This window comes from Hippoglossus stenolepis, chromosome 2, assembly GCF_022539355.2.
Source record: "Hippoglossus stenolepis isolate QCI-W04-F060 chromosome 2, HSTE1.2, whole genome shotgun sequence".
In the NCBI taxonomy this organism is placed as follows: domain Eukaryota; kingdom Metazoa; phylum Chordata; class Actinopteri; order Pleuronectiformes; family Pleuronectidae; genus Hippoglossus; species Hippoglossus stenolepis.
The window spans coordinates 13,555,877-13,575,319 of NC_061484.1; the positions used below are offsets into that span (position 1 = coordinate 13,555,877).

General features: G+C 40.6%; 1 long non-coding RNA gene across 1 annotated transcript; it reads left to right on the top strand.

Annotated features, from left to right (window-relative positions):
* Window positions 1-341: 341 nt before the first annotated feature.
* Window positions 342-2,411, top strand: LOC118124358. Its single transcript, XR_004698723.2, has 3 exons — window positions 342-465; window positions 741-886; window positions 1,387-2,411. It is a non-coding gene; the product is annotated as an uncharacterized LOC118124358 (long non-coding RNA).
* Window positions 2,412-19,443: the final 17,032 nt, after the last annotated feature.

Sequence of the window (19,443 nt, forward strand, 5' to 3'; positions counted from 1 at the left end):
TTGTCCTTCCTCTCATCTGGCTTCACTGCGTTTGAAAAGCTTTTTTTGCAGCTTGGCTAAATGTGAAAATGTGTGTGTTTGTGTGTGTGTCAGAGGAAAAAGAAGTTGCAGAACTATTTCCGTATCTCCTGTAAATATATCATTGTGTATCCACTGGTACATAGACAGCATTACACAACCTCACAACACACACACACACACACACACACACACACACACACACACACACACACACACACACACACACACACACACACACACACACACACACACACACACACACACACACAACTTGTTTGCTCTTCCCCTACTCCTCCTCGCTCAGTCAGCAGCAGGTTTCATCTACATCAGTGTGACTGCTCTGAGTGGACATTCATCCTTTGTAACATCTGTGATTAACTCGCTGCTCAAAATGCGGACAGATCTGTCGCTCTCCTCCTGCACTGAAAGGTCTCATCACAGGAGGTGAGTGTAACCACTACGAAGCCCACAGCTCATGGTCTGATGAAACAGCAGGGGGCCACATCCTTTGTGTGTGTGTGTGTGTGTGTGTGTGTGTGTGTGTGTGTGTGTGTGTGTGTGTGTGTGTGTGTGTGTGTGTGTGTGTGTGTGTGTGTGTGTGTGTGTGTATGTGACCGTGGAGGGATGACATGATTGGAGCAATGTTCCCATGGCCTTTAGGAAGGTTTTGTTCTGTTGTACTCGACATGAAATGTTAAAATGTTGATGATACTCTGCAGGAGGTTGATTTGGGTTGCTGGGTTCGATCAGTCACATCCACACCGTGAACCAGGTGATGAGATTCATTAAATAGCAAGACGCTGTGGATCTCTAGAGGAGGACAGATCTACCTGTGAGCGAGCGAGAGCGCTTCTGAAGTCATACGGTGAGATTTCTTTTGAAAGGTGATGTGTTATATCTTAATGCTTCAGTTGGGTCTCTGCTCTGGTTTCATCATCTGCTCTCTTGCTTAACAATGTGAGCTAATCAGTGTCACGCTGAGACTTTACAGTCACCAGGGAATCTGTGCCTCTATGTCTTTTACATCATTATATTTTCCTATATTTTATATTGCTTTCAAGTGTTATATGTCGTTACAGCATTTCTGTGATCAGTGTTTGATAATACAGAATGCAGAAATTAACTATAGATCAATAATTCCAAATGCATTTATGACTACATCAATCAAAACACGAGCAGGGGACACAGAACTGAATGAAAATAGTTCTTCAATCTACACAAAAACAAGATATCATTTTCCATCACACACCTCGACCCGTTGTGCTGATGAAAATCTTGCAGCAGTGATTTCCTGAATCCTTCACCTATCTTTTATTATTCCTGTTAAACTTTAATATCTGTCCCACTGTGACATTGTTATTCCAGCCTGAGACACTGAGCACCAGAGGAGCACTGGCAGCTTTCAGACACAGGAGCATCATCACCAACAGCTGAGGGATGGTACCAGGACAAATCCTTGATCTGCAATGGAGTCACACGGAAGAAAACCCTTGTTTTTGTTGGTTTTCCTCAGTTATTGTTATGCTATTGAACCATTGTATAAATTGTAGTGTAGTAATGTAGGAGATTAGAGAGGATGGTTTATAGTGGGAGAGGTACAGTGTGTAACCCTCACTATTTAAACCCTTCATGATCCCTTTGTGGCTGTCATACAGTTTTACTTTATAAGGATGATATTCAAGCTGTGGTTTACAGTTTATTATTAAGTTAAAAATAGACTTTGAATGGATATTAACACTATGATCCTCTGATGAATACAGGAGACAGTATGTCTCTTATACTTATGGAAAGTAAACACTGTTGTAATTTGTACAAAATCAAAACACGTCACAACACATCTAGAATCATCGAAAGTCCATTAAATGCAAATAGGCACATACGTCCCATTTTCTAATCCAACTCAGTATTTGTTCACATATGTTACATTTTCTTCCTTAGGATTATGATAATGGAAGCTCTTTGCTTAATTTGGCTGGAGAGAGAGAGTTGATTCATGTTATTGAATTAAACATTGATTCAATGAAAAGGTGCTAAATAATAATAACTCTCTGTGGGCTTATCGCCCCAAGAAACCACTTTCATATTAAATGTAGTCATTTGACCATTTATTCATATAAAAACTCCTTAAAAGTGGAGCTTTAAATATTTCAGCTGACATTTCTTCATTTCCAAGACACCTGCACAGTAACTGAACAAAGTGATTCCACTTTTTCCACAAACAATTGCAAACACAACAACATCCCAACATAAGTGTCAAATCTTTTGAATAATGGCTGCCATTGGTCAAGGAACTTCATATGAAGTTTTGTGTGATCAAATCATGCATTGATAACATCGTGTGTGCCAAAATCTGTCAGTTGTTTTGTTTGGATAAAGATTATCTTCTAATGTTTTTGTTGCATTACTACATGATATGATTCAAAGTGATGTCTTGATGACATCATTCCAACCATATTATCACAGATGACTGATTGTGTCTACAGTCCTATAGAATGCAGATACCTAGAAAACTATGCATGACGTCATTTTCTGACGTCATTGTAACTTCTTCATGATGTTACTTATCTTATGGTATCATATGATGTGGGATAATGTTGTGACCAATATTTAGATTGTCACTTTAGCCATATTATTTGCAGAGATGTCCTGGAAAATGATTATTTTCGGATAATAATTTAGCTGATATTGACCTTTGATCAGCTCCACAAGTTAATCATCTGTAGAAACCCCTTCAAAATGATGTTCCCACTGAGTTTGGTGAAAATCCGTTGATTTGTGCTGTTGAGTTATTGCACACACAAACACACACACACACACACACAAGGACAGCAAAAATGCTACCCTGCTTACGTGGCTCCGCCTGTATCATAGCTGTTAGCTGCACTGTGCTGCTGTTCCACAGGGAGCTTCACTGAAGGGCCACATGATTACCTGGATCTCAATGATTCTTCTGTTTCCACAGATGTTTGAGCAGTAAAACCTTTAGGAGTAAATTGCTGGTCACCAATAATCTCACCTTACTGGGAGTAACCAAGCAGATACAGGAGACCAGTACTCTGTAGCCAACTCTCAAGACAGATGACAGTCTGATTCCTGTGCCGCTCAGAGAAAATCATCTGCCAGACACGTTGAATTATTTATTAGCTCCATCCCTTGCCTGGACTTACTCGAAACATGATACAGTATATTATACTGGCGTACTTTGAGATTAACAATTGTATTCTTGTATTACAGTTATCTCATGCTGTTTATTTTTGTTCAAGCATTACATTTGATCTCTCCCACCTATGACTTCTACCTCATCCTAATTGATTCATAAAGCTGGGACAGTGATGGCTGCTATAGTCATTGTGAGTACTGGCTTAACAGCTCAACGCCTCCTGCTGATAATGACTGACTTAAAATTGCCCATCTACACTACAGGGGAAAGTAGAGGAAGGTTGTTGCAAAAAGAAGAAAAATGTGTGGAAATAAATCCATCATCCATCATTGGTGTGTTTAGTGGCAGCAGATACGTTAGAAAACAACTGTCCCTGTATCTTTAAATGAGAATCAGAGACTAAAGATGAACGACATATCCCCACTATCCAGAAATGAAACTAAAATCATCAATCAACCTAATCCCAAGCTTTCTTTCATTTACACAGAAAGACCCTGAACTGGGATTTGAACCAGCAACCCGTCTCCTACCCGATCACTCCCAGTCTCCATAACCAGTGTCCACTCATCTCATTCAGATCCTCAACATTCTGTAGATCCCATCGACCACCACCAGTGTCGCCTCCTTTAAACCTTGATGACATCACAAGGGGTCTAAGTGCCAAATAGACTCTTAATTATATGACATCACTTTCTTATCTCTCTGCGTCTCTGTCCCAAATCTTTTCCTCTGTGACACCACTGGAATCTGAGCAAAGCCAATTCAATTTCAGTAATGAAATCATATAATATGCAAAGCTTTAAATAAGAAACCAAACTGCAGCTACAATTTTGATTGACAGACAAAATGATCAAGACTCATCTGCAGCTAAGGAAGAAATCAACATTCAGTTCCTGTTTAAATAAGGAAACTTCTGCAGGAGAAGTTATCAAGTCAACCAAGATAGGGAAATGTTATAAAATAAAAACATTGTAAAATATATATTCAGAGTGCAGCACCAAATGAAAAAAGATGAACTTAAAGAAGTGAGATTTTGTCTGTGTACATGTCCAGAGGGAATGAAAGTCCTCAGGCAAATGAGACAACAAGGAGACAGGGCCATGCATGTCAAAGACTGTGTTGTCAGTCAGAGATGTTCGGCAGGCAGAGAGAAAATACTCATTGGGATTACAGCCAGCGCTCCGAGCAGATCAGCTAGGTGGGTGTGAAGGGAAGCGGCAGTTCGATGTTTCTTGTGTGGCATCAGCTCTGCAGGCTTCTGATCATTTCTCGTCTCCGTCCTGGGAACCTCCAGAGACAGCGGAGGCCCGGGAGCGGAGCGTAGTGAATGTGAAGGATAATGTGACAGAGAATCAATTGTCTCGGGTGGTTGGCTTTGACTCTCAGGGAGGAATGGTATCCCAATATTGTCTCAACAAAAGCCAAACTCTGCAAACAGAATTTGGCTTTACTCTAAATCTTGTACCATATCAATGTCACAAATTTATTTTGTATAAATAAGATTTTCCTTTTTCTTCTTTTTTTTTTTACCAAAAAACTAAAATAAAGAAACAGTAAATTACTGTGATGCTAATTTGACTCTATTGTTCAATATTTCAATAATTATTTTGAACCTTTAACAAGCAGATAGAAAAATGGGCTTTTTATACCCTCATTAACGTCTGTCAGGCAGGCGGCTGTCAATCACAAGTGGGTCTTTTCTTGCAAAACTGCACCACATGAATGTTGTTCTTGAGAAAACTGACTGGAGTTGAATGACATGTCTGTTTATGCTCATCAGGCTGTCACTGTGCCCTCTGTGGAATGTGTCAGCTTTCATGGGTCTGAACAGAACCTGTACATACCATCCAGGGCAGGAATCTGACAGTGAATGGCCTTTTCTCCAACATGGTGAGTCGGCGTTGACAATGTCAAAGCCATTCTTTCAGACGGGGGCTTTGTCTGCTTGTCGAGAGCCCGCTACAAAGCACGGGGTTAATTCGGAGCATCTGCCTGGAAATGGAAACATGACCTTCTCTGTCACCGTTTGATATCGTTAATCCCAAATCAGCACTGTGACCAAAGCCTGCAGAGCCCAGAGGTCGTCAACTGAAACTTTGAGGAGGGATTTTAAAAGGAATGAGGGATTATCTGCAGCAGTAGAGAGACAGAGATACAAGCGAGATATGGGGAAGTGTCACAGGACGGAGCTTCCCCCGCCCTCACAGATCCTGCTCCCGTCACCTTAAAGCAAAGGCCTCCACACCCACAAAAACTTCCTGAGGAAAAGACGCTGCACAGACAGTGAAGTTGGATTGTTTGCTGCCAGAGGTTGAAGTAAAGAATGCTGATGCAGAGGATGTGAACCTGCAGGTCAGGCGGCTGTTAGCAAACTCCCCTGTGACGTCCCTTCACTCTGAGATGCTTGATAACACCTGGAGGGGAAATATTGTAGATCGGAGTACAGTTCTCTCACACTCTCTGTGACAGTCACTGCAGGTGAAAGAAGTTTTCTATTCGGAATCTTATTAAAACTTTCATCCAAGTCACCAGAGCGGCTGTCAGCACGAGTGTCTCCACAGAGGATAGAGTCAGAAAGTCACCGTGTACATAGTCGGTGATGAGATATGCAGCAGCCACACCCTGAGTTTTCACTGTCATTGTTAAACAATAATCCAATCTGTGCCTGCCACAGTCCACACATATATTAATGCTTCTTCCTAGACCATAGAGACTTGTTATGGGAGCCACCAGTAAATACGCTGCTGGTGGGACTGTAGTGTGATGGAAACCTTGTGGGCTGAAGAAGTTTCAGCAGACACAGATGTCTGAAGCAGAATAATTTATTGAAGCTTGATCGATCGAGGCGAGATGAGCAGCGTAAGTTAAAGCAACACTATGTAACTTTTACTAAGCAACAGCGCCCTCTGCAGCCACACGTGGTGATTAATTCTGTTGGGCTCCATGTCCGGGGATAAAACAAAGCCTATCAATGTGGAGCTCTGACTGAAACACAAATCATTGATATTACCCCAGAAGAGCTGCCGCTGTAACAAGTGCAACAAAGTCTGCGTCGAATTCTTGATATTTTAAAAGTTTCCTCACTGAATGTTGGAGATAAATGCTGGTTTTTAATGAATGTAAGTCTTTTTAAATGATCATCACCTTGCTGGTCCTGATTCTGACAAATTTAAGTCGCCACTTTCAGTCAGTTTCCTGTCACAGGAGATCGTAACCGCTCACCAAGGTTACATAGAGCCAGGACAGCATGAAAGCAGCCGCTATTTGAAGTTAAGAAAGTTGCATAGTGTTGCTTTAACATTGTGTAATACCACCTAATTCTTTTTTACATCTTGGTAGAGGATTTTTTACGTTATACTTCATGTCCCGACAAGATGGAACCACATCACAGTCCTACATGTGTGAAACATATACATATCTAATCCCTTGCGCTGAACCACAGACGTATAGAAGTCTTATGTAATCTATCGACCTTCACTCTTTGTTTCTTCTATTTCTGAGGGTCTCTTCTATGACCTTGGTTGCTATGGCAACTGCCAACAGGGATCGGGAAGCTGTGTCTTCACGGCTACGCTTGAGACAAACAGTGAACAATGGTTTACAGAGAGTGACATGTGAGAGACCTGCGTGGAAAAACTGCCGAAATAAGGCTGAGGAAAATTGATGGAAAATTCCTTCACATGGAGTGAATCTGCTTTCAGGTAAAATCATTTGTTGCACTGTCAGGGTTCAGACTAACACCTGGAGGAGGGAAAATAAGAAGAGGGAAAATAAACCATCTCACAGGCTTGTCAAGCATGAAACTCTGCATCTAACGTGCACCGTGTAAAAACTGAACATATTTCATACTGGGAACAAGCTGCTGTTTTTTTTATGGTTCACGAGAAGGATGACTGAAGGGTTATGAGAGGGACACTTGAAATATAAATGTTCTCATATCTTCTTTTTTGCTTCGTTTACCATGGTTAATCTTAATGTGCTGAACAAACCATTGTTTATTTAATCACTCCATTGCTTGACAAGGTCACGAAAGCCCTGAGAGCTAAGTGAAACATATGTATCTATTCACTGAGAGGATCAGGAGCAGTTTGTTTTTCCATTTGTGAAAACAAGTGAATCTTTTCTTAGTATTAAGTTTTATTATATGATACATTTGATGTAATGTTGCAGTAATGTAACAGTAGCGTTATGTCTTTTTTCAAACTTCTTTTGATGCAGTCTGGCTTTTTGTCAGAAAAAAATGAAAAATAAACTTAAAATAAAGAAAAATTAAAGATCACTCTTTGTACTGACCTAACCATGACCACTAATTTTTACACGCTAGAGTCACAGTTAAAGCAAAGTTTATTAACGAAACAAAGACTAAACAAATGTGTGGAGGTCTGGACCAACAACGCAGTCCGATTCAGATACCCCCCCATCTACCTAAGCATAAATAAATAAAATAAAAAACGAAATGAGGACTACCAGACCCCCCACAAAAAGTACACAAACAATAAACACTGTGCCATGATGACACAGGCTGCTGACACTCAGATGGCAGAGAGAGACTCTCCAGCTTCTCCTCGTCCATGTAATCACGCCCATCACGTGCACCGAGAGAAGAAAGAGTGAAGAAAAGGAGGAGGAAAGGAAACAACTCTCCATACGACATCCCACATTGTTTTAGTTTCCCCATTGCAGGGCTTCGATGTCCTCATGGAAGCTGTATAATGTTAGGAGTCATGGATCATTTACATATGACAAGCTGTTGGCCTGTTTCAGTTTATAGTCGTCATAGCACTGACAGAGCAAGATGGCTGCATGCTATGACAGACTAAATGTGCTTTTATTCATTTATTATGACCTTTCTAAATGATATCCTCCTGTGTGTCTACCCAAGGCTTTGCTACACAGTGACAATGATTAATAAACACATTCTCTATTCTCATAACCACGGCCAGTGTTTGTGTCTCATTAAAAACTCACTGCAACCTTGGCACTGTTGATTTCAAGGTCACTTTTTATAGATTTGAGTTCCTGCTTCCTGGGGTCTAAACGCTGGCTCTGGGCAAATCACTACAGTTAATTTACTCTATTCAAAGATGACATTTCCCATTCTGTTGAGGTGACCCTGCCACACACACGCTCCAGGCTCAGAATCACTATAATTGATATAAACATGAGTGAAAGTCTTGGTGATAATAACACGAGTGATTAGCTTGTTTATGTATCAAAGCCTCAGGCTACTTATTCGTACAGTATATAGTTATGTAGTTCCTCTGCCTCGGTTCAAAGCAGGACAGCAGCTGGTTGCTGGGAATTAACATTTCTTCATTGAAGCAGCCTGTGATCAACATCAACAATAAAATATAACTGTACTGTGTGTTCATTGGCACAACACACACATGGTGGAGAATTGTGCCACAACACAGAGGCTCAAATCACACTTCATTATACTTTTATCAGTATCACCTTCTGTTGTTTGTAGCTGACTATACCTGCAATTCCATTCTCATCACACATGTACATTTCTATGCCTTTCTGGAGTATTTAGTGTGTTTCTATAGCACATCTATATGCACTCAGCTGACAGTTAGTTAGTAAAAACTAATGGAGTCTAATACAACAGTAAAATCCGTCTTCATGAAGCTTCTAATGTTCAGTTTTTATTGGAATAGTTTCAGTATCGTTTGAGAGGATGTAGTTTCTAATAATACAGTGAGGTGTTTGTGTTGTGTAGCCAACCCTCACTGATACAAATGGGGTCAGTTGGTAAGAAGGTGGTGTGTAATTAATAAACTGTCAGTGTAGTGTGACTGTATTTACAAGTGTGTTAAAGATCTTGTTTTCACGAGTTGTCCCTCATAAATATTTATATTTAGTGTTCTCTGAATATGTTACAGTGCACTGACAATTGCATTTTTGCATTAGAGCCTTGTGCAAAAGACCAGAAACAAATGAAAAATGTGTGACTGACTCATTTTTTTACTTAAAATATTATTAAAAAAATGTTTTTAATATTATATCTTTTACTTGTAAGGTTTCACATAACAAACTAAAGCAAGAGTTCCCCAATTATAGGGTTAATTTCAGTGCTACCCTTTGAAAAAACCTGTTATTATTCTCCAGTATATACTTATAGTAAATGTCCTAGGGACTATAATGCTCTACAGTGAGTAAATATATTTGGCTATCATTCATATTGGCTTTGTGTCCCCATTGACAGTTTGTTGCCTCCAAGCGATCTCCTCATATCCATCTGTACTGTCATGTCGAGATGTATAGCTCGGCTATTTGTGGCCCATCCCGTCACCACGATGTTGAAAGTCCATCACACTCCTCCTGAGGTTTACATGACGGTGCTTGTATGATGAATTTACAGTGTGTGTAAGGGGACGTGCACATTATGAGAAAGTCAGAGACAGAGAAGCATTCAAAGCCTTTTCTCTCTGGTAGATCATGGCGAGCTTCAGGAAGTGTCTTGTGTGGATATTTCTCCAGTGAGACTGTATCTGTAATCCACTGTTTCTCTTTCCATTTCGCCTTGGGCTGATCAAAGCTCCTTTCTGTTCTAGAAGAGTCCCCAGAGTCCATGTGGGAATAACACACACACACACACACACACACACACACACACACACACCCATGTCTATTTTTTGAGCAGTACACACGTCTTGCTGCAGTGTTTTGTTAACGAGAGGTCAGCACTCAGAGTTGTGGAGCTTGCACATAGAATTTCATTGAGAAGATGAATGTCTAACAAACTCTGCCCCGAGTTTGAAAAGAAATGGAAAAATACTAAGTTTTTTTTGTCTCGTGTTCTGAAATGGAAATTTCATAACTGTAAAAAACTGATCTTGTAAACGTTCCTGTCATGTCTTCCTATGTGATTCATAGAGATTAGCCCAACATTGTTTCTTGCTGCTCTAGAAACATCTATAGGCTCATTTAATCCTCAATGTTAGATGTGTAGAAGAAAACAGATGGAACCTTCTGAGGAGACACATTCTGACAGAATCTGAAGGTATAATCAGAGGCTACTGTGCCCGAGCTGGGACGGCACACAAGGTAAATGATCACAACCTCCTCCACCGCCACAATATTGGCTGTTGTCAGAAACCCTTGTCTCTGGTGGATGTATTGCTTAGCAACCATGCCAGCACAAAGGACTCGTGTGGAGTGATGGCTATATAGTTTTAAACAGACATATCTCTATGTAGCATAAATGAGCCTTGGGATTATGTCACCATCATCTTCCATCTAATAGTCATTTTTAGACACAAAAGCTCACTTAACAAATACACTGAGGTTAGAAATGTTCCCAAGATCTGATCCTTTATCTGTCAGTGAATACTGTAAAGTAGGCTACTGTGTATCACACATTAAACAAGTCTCCGATCACCTTCCTTCTCCATATCAGCAACAAAATACTGTATAAATGTTACCAGGTGGGAAGTCCCAGGGAAGTGGGGGGTAACATACAAATATTTATTCAAATCATTACACCATACATGAAATTGGCAAACCTGTCCATCTGGTAAGATTGATATCAATGCACTTATGTACTGTGTGGAAATGTAGTCTCAATAAATGTGTATATTTGGAGCTAAGGTAATCCATGAGAACATTGCCATTGGTTTATCAAAGTTAATCTTGAATTTTGATTTTTATGACCCCCTACCCATGTGGCTGACCTGGCTCTGGCTAATATATTAAAGACCTACTTGAAGCCAAACCTGTCCATGATGGTGTGAGATAATAATGTGCTTGTTTGCTGGATAATGTTGAGAAATAACCTCATGTTGGTTAGAGAGTCTGTTTTTAATAAAACATGGATGATCTGGTCTAATTAAAAGCAGCAGGTGACCCTCAAGTTTGATAGTTTAGAGTGAATTCTGCTGCCTACATTTGTTAAGGCGACGGTTTAATAGAACTGGACTTTTCAGGGGATTAGTCTTAATATTTAACAGTAAGGAACAGGGAAGAAAACCTTTATCTATTGAATGTAGGTGCGTATTTAAAACAGAGCTTTTTAATGAACTCGGGGCCAACAGCTTTTCCACTCCATATAAATTGAATTTCATTTATGATTTCCTTCCCTTCCAATAGTCGTCTTATCTGCCTCTGAAAGCAGCGAAAGGTTAAGCTTTTCAAAACCCCCCGTATACAGAGCAGCGGTGTGATGAACTCCAAAGTATCTCATATGAAAGCTGTTGCTATGAAGGTTTTTCATTATGTCTACTAACAGTTGATCATAACAGTGGTGGTATTTTACTAAATCAGCTTCTTTTGGTTCAGTTACATATTCAAGGTAGTTTGTTTCCACATGAAACTAAATAAAAAGTCCTAATTGACTCAGTTTCTGTGTTATCAATATATTAGATTTTTATTTCATTAACAGTGGTGGTGCATTTGTAGCCATTCTGCCAATTGCTTCTTAACATGTCTGTGGCTTGTTTTACCAGGTGGGAAATATCATCAGTTTCGAATTCCTGTCATCGCCAATTCAGACTTAAATGTCAGAGGATAGTTTTTTCCCCACCTAGTTTTTTACGTTTTGATGTAGGGTTAGGTTAGGGTAAACCTCCAACCCTAGGGTTAGGTTAACCCCTAACCCATCTTGTTTTTGTAACCACTCTCAGTACTGTTTTCACAGTTTCACAACTGCCCCCAGTAAAAGTGAATATGCCAACTACTATCCTCAATCTTTATGGTGAGTGTATTTAGCTGTATAGGACGCACAGTGAGAGTAGATGTTAGGCCTTAGTTTGCAATTATCATCACAAACCATCAGACAACATTTATCAATAGAAATTAAGAATATATATCAGTCAGGGAGGTGTCAATCAAGAATTCATACAGTCCTGAGAAGAGATCGAATCAGGCAGATGCAGTGAAAACACTTGTTGGTGTGTAGCAGCTTTAAAGGTGAAATAAGATGAATATACAACGTTCTGTTAAAACATTTTCACTTGGTCTGGTTGAAAACTCAACGCACAAACAAGAATGATAAAGATGTAATTAACCCACAGCACATTTAATGTTGGCTGAATTTAATTTAGCTGCTTAATTTCCAGGGTCCTGTAATTGTGCATGCTGACACACTCTCACTCTACCATGACTTAGACATTGTTAAAGCTTTTAGTAAAATCTGTGCTTTTTCTTTAGTGAAGAGTCAAAACTTCAGCTGTAAAAGGGTTTGTGAAAGTCAGTCTAGGAGGGGAGTGGCAATGCACAAGATCTTTTGTTTTAATACGTCGTCCCAAAGTAAATTTTGACAGCACAATGCAATTCTCGCATATGACATATGGCATTAAATAGTGTGTCTGTCCCTGCACAAACCAAAACAGGAAGCAAAGCTTTTCTTTTACCAGGTCGTGGAAATGGCAGATGGTGGAAGAACTGGACCAATCAAGCCCTGTGTTCAGTTCAGACAAAAAAAGGTGAAGATGGCAAGTGATAGGTAAAACAAGGTAAAACAAGAATCTATCTCAGATGAACATTCATCATTGATGCAGAGAATTGGTTGGACTGGGTCAGAAATTGCTGGGGCTGGCTCAGAGTGGACGAGTTTTCAGATCAGCAAAGTGAGTCCAGTCCTGGAACATGAACACAGCACACTGTCATGTGGACCCCAATCAACAGGCACACAGAGAGGCCCACTACAGATTCATACAGGGATGGTAAAAACTTTATGAACTTCTGTAGTCCACACTTTTTGAGATCACAACATTAAGTTGGCAAAGATGAATTAGTATGAAAACCTTCCTAATTATTTATACAATCAAGTGTTTTATTCTGCCTTTATCATAGCACTGACAACATGGTTTCTAGTTCAAATTGGGATTCTTATGTTTTTTTTAATGTGAACAGTAATTGGGCCATGTTGCTAAAACTACCATTAGCAGCCATAGACTGTATATAAAGATGGATGATGCGTTCCTACTACCTCCAACTATCCAGAAATGACTCTGCAATATACCAAATACAAATGTTGCCATCTTACGCAATTGGAGCCAGAGTCTTCTCAGTAGGGATCGGGGGATGGAGCCACGGTGTCGAACTTCCACTGATACACGTGCTCGACCAAGTCAGTCTCATTTGTCGATCGTACCATTACGCCCTGTTTTTATAGAATCAAACTTAACAGAAACACGAGCCCTCAAAACATCAGTGTAAGAACTAATAAATGACAGAATGTTTTTTAGAAAAGTTAATTTGATAGACTTTACTCTATTTTGGTCCATGTCCCATCCACTAACATGGGGGAGGCAGGATTTATGACATATACTGCAGCCAGTCACCAGGGGGCAAATGAGACGCTTTGGCTTCACTTCTGGGGAGCAGTCATGTCGTCTATCTTTCTGTGCTAGCAGCTAGAAACAAGCATTGTTCATTTGATAATCCAAACAAAGAACACGTGGTGGTGACATTTCTTAAATGAGCAGAGGTGATATATTATATTATATTGTAATGACTAAAGAGTTGATAAAACGAAGAGGGAAGTGGCTTTTTCCAACGGCAGTGTCGACATTAATACCACTTTAAAACTCTAGAGGGAAAAGTTGTCTACTGCCACATTAAAACAGTTAAAATTAATTGTGTAGATTTAGTGTAGCATAGGTTTTCAAGACCTTTAATTTGTATTGACGGAAACATTAAGGCAGCGGAAAAGCAAAAGGGACAAACTCAAGACTGTAACAGCCAAAAGAAAAGCAGGATTAACTGAAACAATCGCCTATTTGCAATATCTAAAGTGTTGTTTTCTTCTGTTTAACATATTGTTTTAGGGTATTAAGAATCACACATATAGACGATTTACACTAGTAGTCATTAAGGGGATAAAAAACAAGGTGCAAATGCAAATTTCGTCAGTGCAAAGTAAACCTATCCATGCGCTTGTGTGACATATTGGTACATTTATTTAGAGTCCCAGTGAGCCCACAAACCTGAGATAAAACAGGATGATCCATGTGGTGTGTGAGGCCTGCAGGTGAAGTGGGTGAGATGCTGACATAAAACACCGGCTTATATTCAGCACTGCAGGCTAAAGTTTGATCAGTACAACAGAACATATGGTCTTTGTTGACTGGGAAATGTTTCGTTGTCCTCTGTGAACACTTCAACTTACAGCTTTCCACTTCATCACTTCCCTTCTGTCTGTGTGTGTCTCCCTCCATCACCTGCTCGCTGTCTCGCTTGTTTGTTTCCCTCTTTTTTATGTGGTCTGGTCAACGTGTGAAGTGATGGGTGCTCGAGGTTGATTCACACGTCGGAGAGGAGGCGCTGGATGAGAAGCTCTCACTCCCATCCTTTCCCAAAGGGGCCTCTTCATCTCCTCAGCCCGCCTGCTGAGCACCCTCACTGGGCAGAGGGAAACCCAGGGCCAGCCTCCCTAACAACCATTCACACCTCCACCATCTTCCAGCGTCGTCCACTCTCTCTGTCTTTTTTATCTGTGAAACGAATCATTTCATTCTTGAAACATCGGAGGAAAGACACTATGAACAAATGATTCTTCCTAAATCCAAGTGGTGACTGAATTGAACTTACATCTTTAGCTCCCTCAGACTGTGCTGTGACAAACTGCTGCAGTGATGCATTAGTGCCATTAGCTACAGAAATTGTTTCTACAAAGACAAGTTTAGTTTGGCTTTATTTGTACTGATGAAGTGGTTGATTATGTTTTATTCATAGTGACACAAAAAAAGGATAAATCTACCGTAACTCAGTTTTCAAAACATTTTAAGTGGTATGGTCTGCTGCGCTTACATTTGGTGTAGTCCACCAATAGTATGGATCTGATGGTGACTCAATATGCAGCCAGTTTTTACAACACATGTAAATTTAATCATTTTAATTGTGTTGTAATAGTATTTATATGCCAGCTAGATATTTATACTCAATTTCTTTATGGCTTTTCTAAAATTCTTGGAACTCTTGAAAGGCGCTACATAAATTCAAGTTATTATTATTATTATTATTATTATGAAACATTTCTAAATCTGAACCTTGTGGCTTTAAAAGAAAATGTAGACAATGAGCAAAAACTCTCTTTAATCCGGAGATATCTGCATTCTTCTTATTTGGCGTCTGTCGAATGTCAGGAACCTTCAGCAGTTCGTTTCTCACATGGGCTCACTCAGACATTTTCTCAGGGCTCTGGCAGTGAAAGTTCTGGAAAATGTCTGGCTCAACTGACATGTGCATTTGCGTTCTCACATTCAGCCCCTCTTAAAAAGTCTCTGAAAAACATCCAGACTTCAGTGCACGTCTGAAAGCAGCTTGACTGTGCCATGACAACCGCTGCTGAAACACCACACACACTCTCTCTCACACACAGTTCTCCACCTCATTACTGCAGCTCCCTGAGGGGATCCTTATCAGTTTTAGCCTGTCTCACCTTTACTCCAGCTTTGAAAGAGGTAGGAGGGAAGGAGGACGGATGCTGGGATGCAGAGATGGAGGGATGATGAAAGGAAGGTGCAGAAACGAGAGGCGTGCTGCAGGTGAGGTGGTCAGAGAGGAGCAGAGGGTGGCTGTGGGGAACCTGGACATGAGAACAAAGATGGAAGAAATGCATGCAGCTTATTGTTACACTGCCCTGTGAGCCTCTGTCGTATTTGAAACTGAGGGAGAGAAAGAAAGAGAGAGAGGGGAGGATGGGAGGTGGATTTTTTTCCATCTGGGGAATGTGTCATTGATTTGCTGCTGTTTAAATGTTTGCGCGTCCCCTTTTATTTACGCAAAACTGTATTTATTCAGGCTCCCGTCAATTCTCAGTCGAAGACAGCCAGTTAGCTATGCATTATTGACGAGGATGCTGTCGACCTCTCGTGGCTCCAATCTCCCCTTCTTCTTCTTCTTCTTCCCTCTTTCTGTCTCCTCACATCTTCGCTTACTTCTCCTCTCCTTTCGATTTCATTTCCTCCTTTTTCCAGCTATCCATCTCTCCCCCTCTAATTGCGGTTGTACCTCATCACATCCTCCACCTTTTATTATTTCATCTTTCTTCTCTCCCTCCTTCTTTCCACTCTTCCATTTCCGTTTGTTTTCTCTTCGTCTCCCACTCTGGTTGGTCTGGAGGTATTTTACAGCAGAACCACGGTGAATCACAGCTCCGGCTGATTATTCGGAGGGAAACAACAGTGATTCATTCAGACACAATACACATCTCGAGCTCCCTATTGTTCTCAACTGTCATCATGACTGCACGCTGTATACACCTGTATAAAGATTCACGCTGCTGCTTGATCACTATATTCTCCCAAGTCTGAACCCTGCTAATCTACAGTGTTGGCACAGCGGGGGAGAATTCGTTCCAGAGGGAGAGGCTGAGATATAGCAGCACATCTGAAGGCGAACAGGAAACAGGCCCACTCCACCTTGATGCGAAAAAGCCCAGCGGGGATTTGACCACATGACTAAAGGCACTGGAAGCATCTTCTTCCTCCTCCTCCTCCTCCTCCTCCTCCTCCTTCACTTCAAAAGAACATCAGCTTCATTAAAGAGAAGTGCCAGGAAACATGAGAATGCGCTACAAAGAGATGAGTGTTTGTCCTCATATCCGGAGGCAAGCCTGCATTCACAATCACACACGTTCATGAAAACAGCTTTCATTTACTTACGGACTTCGACGCAGCAGCGCACACACAATAATAGAAATGAAAACGCACACAAACGCACATGCAAACACGTGCACTCTTGTATAATCCAAGGCTGAACGGGGACAGCGCTGTGTGTGCTGGGGTACAAAATAAACAAAAAACACAAGGGAAGTGGTAATTAGGGCCACACATACTGTAGCTGCGACAGTGTACACACACAAACAAACAAAGTGTGTGTCAGTAAGACTCTTGTGCCAAATGTTTGGCAGGTGAATTGGACTCCTGAGAACCATCAAAGAAACAACACACAAAACACGAAGAAACAAGAGGGAGGGAGAGGAAGGGGGGGGAAACAGTGTTGTTGTTTGTGTTTTGAGGAAAGCTATCATATGCGACCAGAGATGGGATGGGACGCTCAGTGCAGACGTTTCAAAGCTGGGTTGAGAAGATGTGATCCATATTTTACCATCCAGATTACAACTGATTATACAAAGTGTCACAACTTATCGTACAACATGGACATTTTGGCGTTATTGATCATACATCATACAGAGAGCAAATTATCATACACATACGATACTTATTGTACATCTGGCAACACTGGTGAGAAATTTTAATCTGGATTTGGATGGAAAGTGAATGAGAATGTGTGTGATCGCACGTATTGAATTTTTATAGGACAGACGCGTTGCTCAGAGATATGTCTGTGATATAAGTCTATAAGACATTCTCTTCGGGAGGGGCTGTTTGTGAGAACTCAAGTGTCTGTCAGTTGCTCTGCACAATTCTAAGAACTTTGGCTGAGTCGGTATTGAGCTGTGTACATCAATCTGTTCCTGTGCTGATTAATTATTATTTAAACACCATAAATAATGTGCTTGGATGTGGTTCTAATTCAATTCCTTTAATAGCCGACAGCCCATGTCAGTCTGATAATAAGCTCATTAATGCTGCTCTGTAAATACAGTTGCCCACGCAGTCTGGAAACACTCAACACACACACACCAACTCAAATAAGACTGAGACATGCATGTGAAGACAGGAAGACAGAATACCCACACAGGTACATTTCATTATTTAACTCTGGACCTCAGATACCTTGAGATGCTTGTATTTTACTTGAATATTTATTTTTTTCACTCTATATTTTAAGGTTTTAAAGATATAATATGCAACAGTTCTTCATTAAACTGTCTAAAAACAACTGGACATATATTACTTCTCTTATCAAAAATGTCTCCAACAAAGTTCAAAAGCAGACAAATCCCTAATTGTATTCAGGGTAACAGGACGTTTCATTTTGGTCACCTTTTAATTACATCATATCTTCTTTACCCGTGGATTTGCTCACGTCTACCATAACCTCTGAGGGGAAACGACACATGGAAGGAAAAACACAGTCAGCCAGTTTTTCCTTGAATGCATCACGAGTATTCATTGCTGTTTGCTAAGGAACATGAATAAAACATTTATATGATACCTCATCCGTGAACATGATTTGCACCCTAGTCGCTCCAGGTAGGTTTTCATCGGCAATGATGGTGAAGACAACAACTCCGATGATCCCACGCTGCTTCACGACGTCATCAAAGTAGGACTTTTGTCATTATTTTGATTGTGAACCTCTTAATCTCTCCAAGAACAACTACTAACAAATGTTGACACTGTTGATTAATCTGATGGTGACTTTCTCAATCAGTTAATAATAAATCGTCCGTCCAGTTCCAAGGTTATATCTTCAAACATCAACAACAACAGTGTAATGTGACTAAATATATTCAGGTTTCTGTTGTGTTTGTTTTCTGGGGAACAAGAAGCAGCATCAGAGTAACTGTTTAGTGAGAGTCTGTGTCACACATGAACGTTCTTTAAACACAAGGCAGATTTCAGTGAAGGAGGCTTGATTGGACATCAGCCAAGTGATCAGCTATTCTCTGTGCAATGTGGATTCACTGAAAATACTTCTTACCAGTTTTCATACGTAGCTGAGAATGATGATAAAACTGATGCAGGCTGCGGCTGGATATTCTTTAAGGATCTGAAGTCTTGATGGCACAATAATTATTCTCCTTGGTGTAGTTGCAAAAAACAGTTTTTCAGTCAGACCACCCACCATTGAAATGTTAACTACAGTATGTACATGTAGATATAATAGGAAGTAGAGTCCTGCACATGACATGTTTTGCAAATCTGCACCTGCCCGCTGACGGAAAACTCATTCTGGACACAACCCGGTACCCGTAATTACCTCCAAGTGAAATCCGGACCCTCCCGGACAAGTTAACATATGTCACGCGACCTGAATCGTCAGCACACATGCTACATACACAGAATAGGTTTTGGTCTCCCTGTCCTTCTGTTTCTGTGGTTGAGTTGTGTTCTAGGAAAAGAATCTGTGAACTGTCGCAACTTCCGAGCTCCTGCAGCTGTCAGTGAGTTATCAGAAGCAGCGAAGGCACTGAGAAATTATTCACCCCCGGATATTTCTGTCTTCATGTGATTCATTTTGAGTTACTTTGACAGTGTGCAGTTGGTAATGACAGTTATTTGAGCAGAAGTGAGCTGGTCAAAAGGCAGTGACGTGGGCTTTCACAATATCACAATCTCTCCGTTACATCATCAGTAGTCGTTGCGAAAACCCGACACTTCGTCAGAAGCCGTCGTGTACACAGA